The sequence below is a fragment of the Adiantum capillus-veneris genome, chromosome 4 (genome assembly GCF_014529385.1).
Source record: "Adiantum capillus-veneris isolate H3 chromosome 4, ASM1452938v2, whole genome shotgun sequence".
Lineage (NCBI taxonomy): Eukaryota > Viridiplantae > Streptophyta > Polypodiopsida > Polypodiales > Pteridaceae > Adiantum > Adiantum capillus-veneris.
The window spans coordinates 157924152-157936383 of NC_140934.1; positions in this window are offsets into that span (position 1 = coordinate 157924152).

The window sequence follows — 12232 nt, forward strand, 5'->3', positions numbered from 1 at the left end:
TCATGCTGGGTCCTTGAGCTTGGGTCTGTGCTCATGACTCGAATTTGACTCTTTTCGTTCTTGGTTTGGTGGGATTATTGGTGTAGGTGGGACAGGGATCACACCCTCAGGTTTTCCATCTGGTGGTTCTGGTAAAGCTTGGGCTTTTTGAATCATTTTCTTGCACATTTCAAGCCTATCCTTTTCTAGTTCTGCATACGGATATGTCATCCATCTCAGTTCCTGGGTTTGGTTGTTTTTGAGCCGTCTAAATGCTTATTAACCTTCTCGACCAACACTAATCCTCCCGAACTAGCACTTCTTGGCTCACTTTCCATTGATGGTTCTTTTGGAGGTTGAGACATCTGCGTAAGAGAAGGTGCAACCATTTCCTCATGTTGTCTTATCTTCTCTTCAGCTTGGGTAAGCTTCTCAACTAGGGATTTCTGCTCTCGTTCTCTATTGTGGGACGGGTGTTTAACCTCACTCCTATCTTATTGCAGATTTAGCGAGAACCACGATTAAATTGTCAATCCATGGGATGAAGCTGACTCGAATAGTGCATAGAGGAAAACAACTCGCATCTAACTGAAGCTAGACTCAAGTGATTGAAATCACCAAAAGCCAACCGCTCATCGGTAAACAAATCTCATCCGTTACATCATCAAATGACATCCAAACGTAACAAAACTTCTAGGACAAGTTTATAAGACCTAAGGACACATGATTATGGTCTCAAATCCCACTTTAAGTCAAGTGCAAAAAGCGATTATTAACAGCAGTGGATTTTTGACATAGTCATTTTTGACCCAAAATGCATTTAAATGCTTAGCAATGATGCCCCAATACCCTGCCTATGCTTAGCTTTTGATTTTGAATTGTAAATTCCTACTTATGATGAAATTAGGCCACTGATTGGTGACGTCAACAACTACAAATTACTGTGAAATGCTTAAGTCAATGCGTAGAGCTCTTACCTGCGGTTGCAATGCAACAAAATGCGACTACAATGTGACAATTGGAGAGGGAGTAAGAAGCACAAGAAAGGAGAGAAGTGAGCGATGTTAGCTCACGCTGTGTATTTTATTATCCAAAACTTGAAAATAACTTACAAAAATTGGCTTTTATACCTTAGCCAAGGTTTGTGGTGGTCAAAACTAATAATCTGGGAGCTCTAACTAAAGATGGTAATGACAGGTTGATACAATCGGGAAGCTTGTACCCCCGGCTCATCAATTACAAGGTTTACAAGGTTACAATATTCTCGATTTATCAAAATAATGTGTTTTTATACTGAGAGCTTTGAAAAATGATATCTGAGTTAGCTTGCTGCTAACATTGCATCCCTCCTTGCGTGTGTCATCCCTTGACACAGCTTTATGGGCTGAAATAGTCTTTGGGTTGACGGTTGGTGAGGCGGTCTTTAAGTGCATGTAGAGCCTTTTCGTATCTGATCTTTCTCTCTTTATTTGACACCTGCAAAAACTGCATAGTGACTTTGTTTTTAAGCTCAACTGTGGAGTAGCCTACAAATCTCGAAGTCAGGTTGCTAGCATTGGCTCAAAAATCTTCGTTCGCCAAGTGAAGAACCCTGTGTAGAATGCTTCCTCAAAAGCCAACATATTATGAGAAGGTAAGAACATGCATTGTGCGTAGAATCCATAGAGCACTTTTTTGGAAGGTTGACCACTGAGATCATAGCATAAACCTTTATTGCCCTGGAGGAATGACATCCATGGGGCTCCCGCTTGCTCTGGCTCATGAAATACTTCAATGCAGGTGAGTAGCATTCGACAAATTTTATATAGCATTGCACATGATAGATCAGTAGACTTTTGAAGAATGCCATGGTGCCCGTTAGGGTTTTCACCATGTAATCTTCTGTGGGCGATCCCTTTTTGAGGAGCTGGCAATCTTGGGTAGTTCAGCCATGCTGGCCGTTTCTTTGTTATTGCCTCGTGTGCTTGCCAGGTCCTTACTCTTGGTACCGAACAAAATGTTGGATCCTTTTGAAGTGCCTCAAGTGCTCTTGTGAATAGAATTAGGTATCTTGGATTCTTGTCCAACCAGCTCTTCCGCCACTTAGGGTGGTCTTCATCTGCGCCTTCTACTTGCATGTCTTTATAAAGCCTTTCTTTGACCGGGAGCAACTCCACCTTTATCAAGGGATATGGCAGGGATTGCTGATGCCATTGTGCATTGATTTGATTGGCAGTGAGTTGAGTAACATTGAAAAAGTGAAGAAATTTCAAATCCCAATCCATCATTGCTTTCCACTGCTCATGTGTCTCTTGTGTAATCTTTTCTTTGAGTGCATCTTCCTCAGGTTTTGACAGCTGGACCATTGGCACTTCATCTGCTTCGGTTAATGGTATTCGGAAATCCTCTTTGCCACCTAGCTCTTCAACTGGCCGTGTTTCCATCTCAACAAAAGATACTGAAGGAATATCAATGTGTGGTTGCTTTGAAGTTCCTGCTTCTTCCTGTGTATGTTGCCGTCCATCTCTCAGCATGGTTGACTCTCTTTAACTCGGCTATTTCTTTGAGCAACTCTTCTTCTCATTGCACCCGCATTAATGCTAGGTCTCTGCGTTGAGACTGCTCCAGCTTTAGCTCTAGCTCGAGGTCTTTGTTCTTTTTCTCTAGTGCTTTGTACACTTCATCTGTTCCTTTGATCGAGGCAACTTTGGGATTTTCTCGTATTTGTCACCAAAAAGTTACCTGATGAGGAGATTGATCCTTTGCTCTGAATATTGCAAGGAGGCATTCACTACATCTAGCTATACTTGAATTTTTTGAACTAACAGAGTTGTAGTTAGAAGTTTGTTAGTAACTTCTGTCAGTTGTTCGTCTTTTGTTTTGCAAGCATTTTTTAACTTCATGAGAAGTTCACCCAATTCTTCCATCTCATTTTGTTGTTTATCTCTGGCTAGCTGATGTTGTTCAGCTTCAGCTTTCAATTCTTGGACTTGTCCTTGAAGATCTGTGATGACATTTAGTCTGTTTTCTAGCTCTCCTTGGAGAGTGTCAATCACCATCTCCAATTCTTTAGCCTTTTTGCTGCGGCTAAGTGCTGTTGATCGGAGTTTTTCCATCATATCCTGCATTTGCTTTGCATATTCATTGACTTGCAGGATTACCTCATCATTGGATTGCCAATCTTCATGTCTTGTGAGCTGCTTAAACGTTTCAACAGTTTCTTGTGACTCTCTTGACGGCGTCGTGGTGGCTGGTTGTTCTTGCCCTTGAGGCTGTGGTTGGACCTCTTCTGCTTTGTCATCTTGAGGCTTCGTATATGCCTCAGCCATTTCGTGTTGGGTGGAGGTAGAAGGTGTTTCCTCTGTTTCCTGTTCTTTTGTCTGCTAAAACTTTGTTGAATCCTCTTGTGCAGGACTTGCTGCCTTTTGCGGCTTTGGTTCTTGTGCTTTAGCTTGCTCCTGAGTAGTGGCTGCCTGTTGTGCAGATTCTGCTGCTTCTTACTCTTCACACTCTTTTTCCTTAGTGGGCCCAGCTTGTGTAGTCCTACCTGTTGGTGATGGTGGTGGGCTTGGCATTGGGTGGTCATGCTGTTCTATAGCAGGTGAAGAAGGTCTGGGAGACATGTCACCTTGTTCATGCTGGGCTTCTCCTTGTGAGGTTGCTTCTTTTTCTTGCTTTTGCTACTACGCTGCCTCTTTAGATTTTTGTTCTGCTTCTTGGGCTTCTTTCAGCTTCAATGCTTTTGCCTCTTGATACATTCTTTCCAATAACTCTGTGGGGTCTTCGGCCTCTTTCCTAGCATGGTGCTTTGTTCTTGGTCTTTTCACTTCAATGGGTACCCACTTAGCAGGGTCCTTGCCTTGAGCTTGGTGGCTGTGTTCATAGGAGTACTTTTCTCTCTCAAAACTGGCCTGCTTCTATTGAGACTCCTCCTGATGTGCTGCTACGGCTTTTCTTTTCATCTCTTCCCTTCGGACTCTTTTTTCCTCATTGTCGGAGCTTTCACTCCTATGCCTTTTGGGAGAGCTCTCAGCAGATTCTTCATCGGATTTGTAAGTTCTCTTGGTAGATCTTGTGGCTCGATGGGATGGTTGTGTAGACACGATCCATGTGTTCTGATCTGGGGCAGGTGGCAAGTTGTTTGCCTTGCCGATAGCATGGTAGGAAATTCTTGTGAGAACTTCACGTGCTCCCAGATATGTTATTTTACCCTCTTTCTTTGTCCCCTTCAGTGTGGACAACGCGTACGGTGCATGGTCGATGGGTTTCCTAGTTGTCAACTTTAAAACTTATGTAAATGTGGTTGCAACCGCATGGTTGGGTGTTGTGTACCTTGGCAGTCTCTTTGCAAGGAAGTGGAAGTGTTGGTGGTATAACCTTGCTGGTTCCTCCACTTGCTTCTAGATAAGATCGGCAAATGTCGCAGCAGCGGTTTCCTTGGTGAAAGTACCTGTCGTTTTTCTGTCTCTTGCCCTCATGGCCATTCCTTCTGTTGACAATTTGAGAGCTTTAGCCACGATCTCTTTTGTAATTACTACTTTGACTTTGTTCCCTTGCTGGTCAGAGATCTGGGTTGTCCCATCTTCCTTGATTGTGGACAAGAGCTCATAAGCTTTGTGGAAATCCACTCCACACGGCTCTTGTTCATAGAACTCTCTGAGCCCAAACCTTCTGTTGGCTTCTTTTGTCTTAGGCCTTGCTGTGACATCATATACTTCTTTTGGTAGAAGTTACAAATCTACCTAATGTCCTTCTTCGCTTTTGAATCTACCTGTGAATACTGTGGTGTTGTTCTCCTCCAACTGTTCTTTCGACAGGTAGGCCACTTTGGCTGTTTTGATTGAACTGCGGTCCAGTTGGTATGGTGTAGCTCTTGCAGCTTTTCCTTTTGCGAGACCCTCTTCTTAACCTTCTGTGCAGCTTGCATGGCTCCTGTTTAAGTGAAGAGAGTGTCAAAGTTAGCATATTTGGCAGATTCTTCTCTAAAGTGTCCTTCACTCTGAATTGCTGTCAAATTGACTCCAATTTACTTCAAATCAATTTTTGAACATGCATAGATACATAAAAACATGTAAAGATCAAAATCATGAAGTCAAAACAAAAAACTGCAACAAAAGTAAATAATTGCGATTATTTACAGTTGAGTAAATTTTTCAACTTTTTGCAAATTTGACATGATAGGCTTGAAGTATATACCAAATAGATACTTTGAATGAATTATGGGCTCATTTGGGTGCACATGATAAAAATGGTGCCAAATTTGGGCTTGAGGTCTCTAAAATAGTAGATGTAAAGGAATTTTGAGATTTTGAGCTTCAAATTTGTTCAAACTTGGTTAGTGGGCTAAGGACATCATGTACTTTGGTCCCATGATGGCAAAGTTGCAAATTCATCCCATTTTGGCCAAAAAGTAAATAATCGCGATTATTAACTTTTTCATCAAATGAATATTTTTTGGTAGAACTTGGTTCTAGGCATGGTGTAGACCTTGTGTATGTGATATGAGGTGATTTGGATCAAAAAATGTTAATCATAACTCAGAATTTGGCTTGCGAGGACTTCTTTGCGTTTTTTAGTAATTTTCCAAGTTATAATTGATCATTTTGGCTCATACTTGAAATTTGGCATGTATTAGGTGTGTACAAGTGTTAGGTGAGGTGATAATACAATTTTCAAGCCAAAATATTGCAAAAGTAAATAATCGCGATTATTTACAGCAATCAACTTTTTCTTGCAAAACTTGAAAATTTTGACCTAAACACATTCTATACACCTAAAACAAGTCCTAAATTGAATTTGATAAAATTTGATATTGCGACATCACTTCGTGTTTTGTCGACTCTGAAATAATTGATTTTTGTGACTACATGGCTTGTAGAGTTGGTTAGTCACTTTTGAGGCTATGGACTTGTCCGCTACGGAGCAACTCATCCAAATTTTGGTCCATTTGGAGTCAATTTGACCTTGCATGATGAATTTGACGCTTTGTAGCCTTCGAGCTGTTTTCTGCTTTTTGAGGGCTTGGCTTGATTGATTTTATGAAACCAATCATATACATTGTGTATAGACCTCGTATGTAAGCTGTCTGTGGAGTCAGACTGTAATTCTGGCATATGCCAAAAAACTAGCTTTTCTACTTGGGACCCCCTCGGCCCTTGCTGAACGCTCAACTGTTGATATAGAAGTGTTCTATTATGTTGGGGCATGCTACAATTCAAGTCTCATCTGATTTGGTTGAGCTGGCAGGCCGCTATGGTCAATTTTTGCTCGTAGGTCTTCGCGCTCTGCTCAGATTCTAGGGTTTTTTCCAGGGGTTTAGACTAGTTTATCAGCCATATAAAATGGATCATTGATAAGTATAAAGCTTACCCCTCATGTCTCGTGTGAGACGGTGCTGAAAACAGGCAACTGTGGACTCCGAAAAATGCACGGAAAGGAGGTCAAGAGCTCTCTCTCCAAAGGCAACAAGTGGAAATGAGGTGATTTTAGCCTACCTTGGGTATCTATACTTGGACTTCCCAAACCACTTTTCCCTAAATTCCCCTATTAGTCCTACTCGGCCGTAAAATCTATGTTAGACTAAAAAATTTCCCCAATCAGAATCTTGTAGCTCATTCTACAAGAATTCTGCAAAAGTAGGTCTAGCCGCCTGATTTAGGCTTCCCACTTCCATCTATCAATTTGATTGAATTTTTTTTTGCCTGTCCGCCTTGTTTTTTTGATCATCAGCGTGTCTTCAGTTTTTCCATATGAGCTCCTTTGCTATTTATTATTAATTTTTGACATGTTTATTAAAAAAATCAAAGAAATAACAAAATGTGCTAAAAAAGTAAAGTGAAAATCCACTAATTAAGAAAATCTATTGAAAAACACATATTTATTGTTTTTTGTTGGATTTCTCTATTGTTTAAGTCTCAATATCAAGAAAAATGATGAAAAATAACAAAAAAGGACTATTTTTTGAATGATTTTCTGATGGTATGTACACTATTTACACTCATCGCGGAGATATCATCAGTTAACTTTCCCTGTTGATGAATTATAAGGGTATTGTTAGGTAATTTTGTAAAAAATCACATGTTAACATCAAACTTTTTCCTCCCTTTTCAAACATTGCCTTTAATTACTTAGTGCCCTTCCACCCCTCCTAGATGGCGTACTCCGGAACGACTGTGTGCATGGGATGAACAATCGTGTCTATGCATAGCCTTGGTTGGCTCTACAATGCTTGTAAGATCAATGTAGTTCAAACCAATATGCTGTGCAAGAGTTGGGTCTTGAGTAATTAACTCAAGGATTTCTGATGTCGAGGCTTTTTGATGCTGTCTTCCAAAGAGCAAATTTTGTAGCTTGTGTGCTCTCTGCTTGAGTGTACCATCATGATGCTTTAGCACGCTGATTGCCTGAGCTGTTGGTATCACTTTTGACTGTTGTCGAGCTTTTACTCGCCATTGATATTTTGGTTTGCTTGGTGCAGAATGTTGTGATTGAGTCTTCTGAGACTTAACTCTCCATTGCTTGATCGGTTTTGCGGTTTGCGGAGAAGATAAGTGCTCCTTTTTCTTCCAAACCCATTTCGTGTTAGGTTCCTTGTTTGGAGGTGCTCGTCTCTGTGTTTTGAACCTTTGAGCCGTCTTTGGTATTGTCGATGATGTTCTGGGTACCCAGATTTGAATCGGCTTGTCTTTAAGCTGTGCTTTTGGTACCCAAATTGCCTGACTCCTTGTATGCCACTTGTAGCATTTACTGGTCGATAGGATGGAGAAGATTGATTGCTTTGTGGTTTGCTCTCCTTGTAACTTCTTTTCCATTCCTCCTTGCTTGGTATTGGAACAATGAGTTGTCCGCCTTTAGGTGATAGCTTGAGCTGATTCGTATCCCAATCTGGTACTGCCTTGTATGTTCGCATCCAGGGAATTCCAAGAATCAGTGTCTCATTCATGTGTTTATTTGGTAAGCATACAAACAGATGAGGACATGAACATCCATGTACTGTCACATTCAAGTTGACTACCCCCAATGTTGGTGTTGGGTTCTTGTTGCATTCTTTAATAGTCGCTATTCTTGCTGTCAAAGACTAACTTGTTACTTTCTTGTACATGGAATAACTGACTGCATTTGCTCAAGCTCCTGTGTCGACCAATGCATTTGTGCTATGATTGTTGAGCTGTACTTTGATGCGAAGGTCCATTCCATCTAGCCATTCATCATCTGTTGACACTGCATCTTTCTGCAATTCCCATTGTCGGTCATTTATTTCCAGAGTGTTGATGGGAATAGGCATTTGTTGATTCTTGAGAGCAGCTTTCCTTTTGAGTACCTGAAGCCGAGCTTCTTTCTGGGCTTCATTAATAACTTGTTGTTGTTTTATCTTCCTTTGCTTAGCTGCATGCATCCTTTCTAGCAATTCATTGGTTAGTGGCAAAGTGTACTTCTTTAAACGACATCCACTAATCCAATTAGCCATTGATTCACCATCTAGGATGGATAACTTAACTGCTCCACTTGGAGATACGTCTTCAATGATAAACGGTCCGTTTTTCTTCTTAAACTTGGGAATGTGTTGCTTAAGGGAATAAACTAAAACTAAGTCCCCTTTTTTGAAGATTTTGATAATTAGATGGGAATCAAAAAACTGTTTTTGTTTTTGCTTTTGTGCATAGATGTGAGCTACAGCAGTTAGCCTTTGCTCATCTAGATTCTCTAAATCTTCAAGTCTTTCTGACAATTCATGTCCAGTCCACTCAAGATCCTTAGCTACCCTTAGTGTCGACAATAGAAATTCTATTGGCAATATGGCATCAAGACCATAAACAAGATTAAAGGTTGTAGCATTTAAAGCTGTTTTGAATGAAACTCAATAAGCCCATAGAGCTGCATGGAGATTCATTTCCCAGTCTGTCCTTCCTGAACTAACCACTTTAGTCAATACCGAGCTAAGAATCTTATTCGTATGCTCAGCTTGTCCGTTTGCTTGTGGGTGACAGGGAACTGATTTGTTATGGATGACCATAAATTCATTAAGCAGATACTCGATTACCTCATTGAGGAAATGAGTTCCCCTATCACTGACAATTTCTATTGGCAATCCATATTTTGTGAACACATACTCATATAAGACGGCGGTAGTGGTTCTGGCATCATTGTTTTGAGTTGCTTTAGCCTCGGCCCAGCTCACTTGGTCAAATAGTCCGTAGCTACAATGATATATTGAGCTTAGGTTCTATAAGCAGGAGGCTGTATTGGCCCAACAAAATCTATACCCCATTTTGCGAAAGCTCTAGCTCCCATCATTGGTCTTAAGGGCATGCTATCTACATGTGTTGGCATTTTTGCTCGTTGACAAGCATCACACCTTCAAACATATTCTTTGGCGTCTGCAAAAAGTGTTGGCCACCATATGCTTGCCATTAAGATTGCTCTTGCGGTGGTCTCACTAGAAAAGTGACTGCCAGCTAATCCAGCATGTGCTTGTTCTATAATTGAAATATATTTATCTTCATTTTCATAAAGACACAGATGTTGATCCTTACCTCTCCGATACAATTGGTTTCTAGTAAGAGCATAATCTCTTGCTTCAGTTTCAATTGCCCTTTGACGGCGTTTACTCATATCCTCATGAAATTTTTGGCTTGATAAATAAGTAACTAGATAGTTACTCCACTTAGGAACATGCGACATTTGGAACAATGTTACATGAGGTCCTGGGGGATTCACTCTGTATACAAAAGGAGACGCCACCTGCGAGTGGACAACTTTCATAAAACCCCTATATACGACTCATATTTGGGAACATGACCCCCCTTTCTACGCTTATACGACAGTCAATGAAAAAAACTATCATACCCCTAACTTACATATAAAATTTAGGGTTTGCATTATCTAACTTAGTAAAACTAGTCAAAGAGTGAGCACCATAGTGGCTGGCAACATGCCAAAGAACCGCTTGTGTTGATAACTAAATAGATGATTTGATATACTCAATCAGCACAAAAATACTACCCTATGCTGCCTTGCACTTGATGGTTCCCAAAATTCATCCCAGTTCTAGTGCACGGGCTTAATATGTTCAAACTTATCCTACAATACCCTGCAACCTGTGACCAATCATTATAAGCAACCCGAGTCAGGTTTTTCACAGCTTACCGTATCCAACTAGCAAAATTGAAGCATGAAAATGAACATCCAACAATGTAACAATCTACCCACAACCTATAAAGTTTACTTGCCTTTCACCCCATGAGTCTGTAACCTTGACTTTTTTTTGTCAAGATCGATGCATGAATTGCATTGACCCACCAAAATATGAAAAATTGATCACCTTCAACCTTTTCCTATCTCATAGGTGATAGAATGTTGATGCATAATTTGCTAACCAAAAATTGTTTCAAATTTTATATCGATCCAAGTACACAGTTAGCATGTAAGGGGTTTGCACCTCCCCACATATGCGATAAACACACTCCGAGAGACCACATTGTCACAACCATGTTGAACATATCTTGCAATCAACACACTTCAATAGTCACATCATTTTTCTTTATAAGAGCGAGTCACAATCGGCCATACACATCAACCAAATCACCACAAAGCACATGTTTCTCCAATAGGCCTCAAGTACTGTCCCAATGTTGAGTTCACTAATAAATTTAAACCTAAAGCATGTTCATAGTTTGCAAATGGTGTGCTTCAAAAAACAACAATTTTAACAAAATGTTTAACTACTTTTCCTTTGTTCACAATCAAAACAAATCAATTATATTTTGCTTTTGTTCAAATAGACCACAGGTACAATCAAAAGATAATTAAAGGCCTTTTTTTCTTTGTTGAGAGTGCCAGGTTTAGCATAAACGTCACGCCATATTTTTCTAGCAATCGCTGTGACAAACAATCTCATCAAGGAGTCTCTCACCCATAGTAATGTCTTTCACAGTGCAAGCTTCAAGTAACATAATCACATAAGCTACATGATCACATATGATACAAACAAATCAAACCTTCCTTGCCATAGACATGTTCACCACATCTTGCTAGCAACATACTCCAAGACAAAATAAAATGTCGATGCACAAAGCCATAAGCCTTAAAGAAAATGTTGATGCACAAAGCCACAAGCCTATGGTCATATCCTTCTATCAACTCACTTAAAGAAACCAAGTCCAATGCCTAAGCCATATTGGCCAAATGTTGCTAATCATCAAAACACCGAATCGTCAAAACGCAACAAAACTCTGTAGCCAAAACTCTTGCACCTGCATCATATTGAAATTCACCATAAGATGAAAACTAATGTTAATTAAGAAGTTACGGTTGATGTTAATTAAGAAGTTTTGGAATTTACAAAAGGACATAATTATGAAAAAGGACATGAAGAAAAAACCTATACCTCAAAAATCAAACTTGCATATTATCCACCTCCATTTATCCTACAAAAGCAAACTCAAACATGTAAGGATGACTTTGAGCATATAATAGAATTTAGCTAAAAATAGCTATACACACAAGATCGAATTACCTTTCACATTCTTCAAATAATCATTAAAGATCTTATAATCATTAGCATCAAGAACATATTTTTTTGTTGTGACATCATAATCCAAGTGCGCTTTAGCAATTATGGAATCCAAAGATACTGCTTGATTGTCCACTAAATCATATGTGTAGCTTCTTCTACCCTTGGCCACTTGATACCATGATAGATGAACCTCCACATTAGGAGGGCGATCTAGAAGATCAAAAGGACCACGAGTCTCTTTGAAACTACCTTCCAGCTTCCTTCTCATGCTCACGACTCTTCCCAAGTACCATGTCCCTTTGCTCGCTCCTTGACTAGTGCTTGCAAGTCGACCTTTGTTTTTCTCCTTTGCACTGTCCTCCATTGCTGTCTTCTCAAACAAAACAGCACAATCTGATCCAATTACAAGACATGTGCGTGTATCTAATTGAGTTTTCTTTTCCAATGAGAAAAGAACTTCTGTTTTTACCCTTGTGAGCCTATCCTTTCACAATGTAGGATTTCCATTTAGTTGGCTTACAAGAGTGCTTTTGCATATGGTTTTTGAATCAATCGAAACAAGAGATGAAATTTCTCTCACTCCACCTTCCTCTTCATCAATGAGGCAATCCAATGTATGGCGAAGTTCGCTTTCAGCCATGATAATGTTCTCATCCTCGACATGCCCATCAATTTGAGTGACTTGAGTGACTGAGTCCTCTTCATTCTCGTTGTCGACATCAACAACACTAAAAAGATAAGAGAGATCACGCTCTGCCC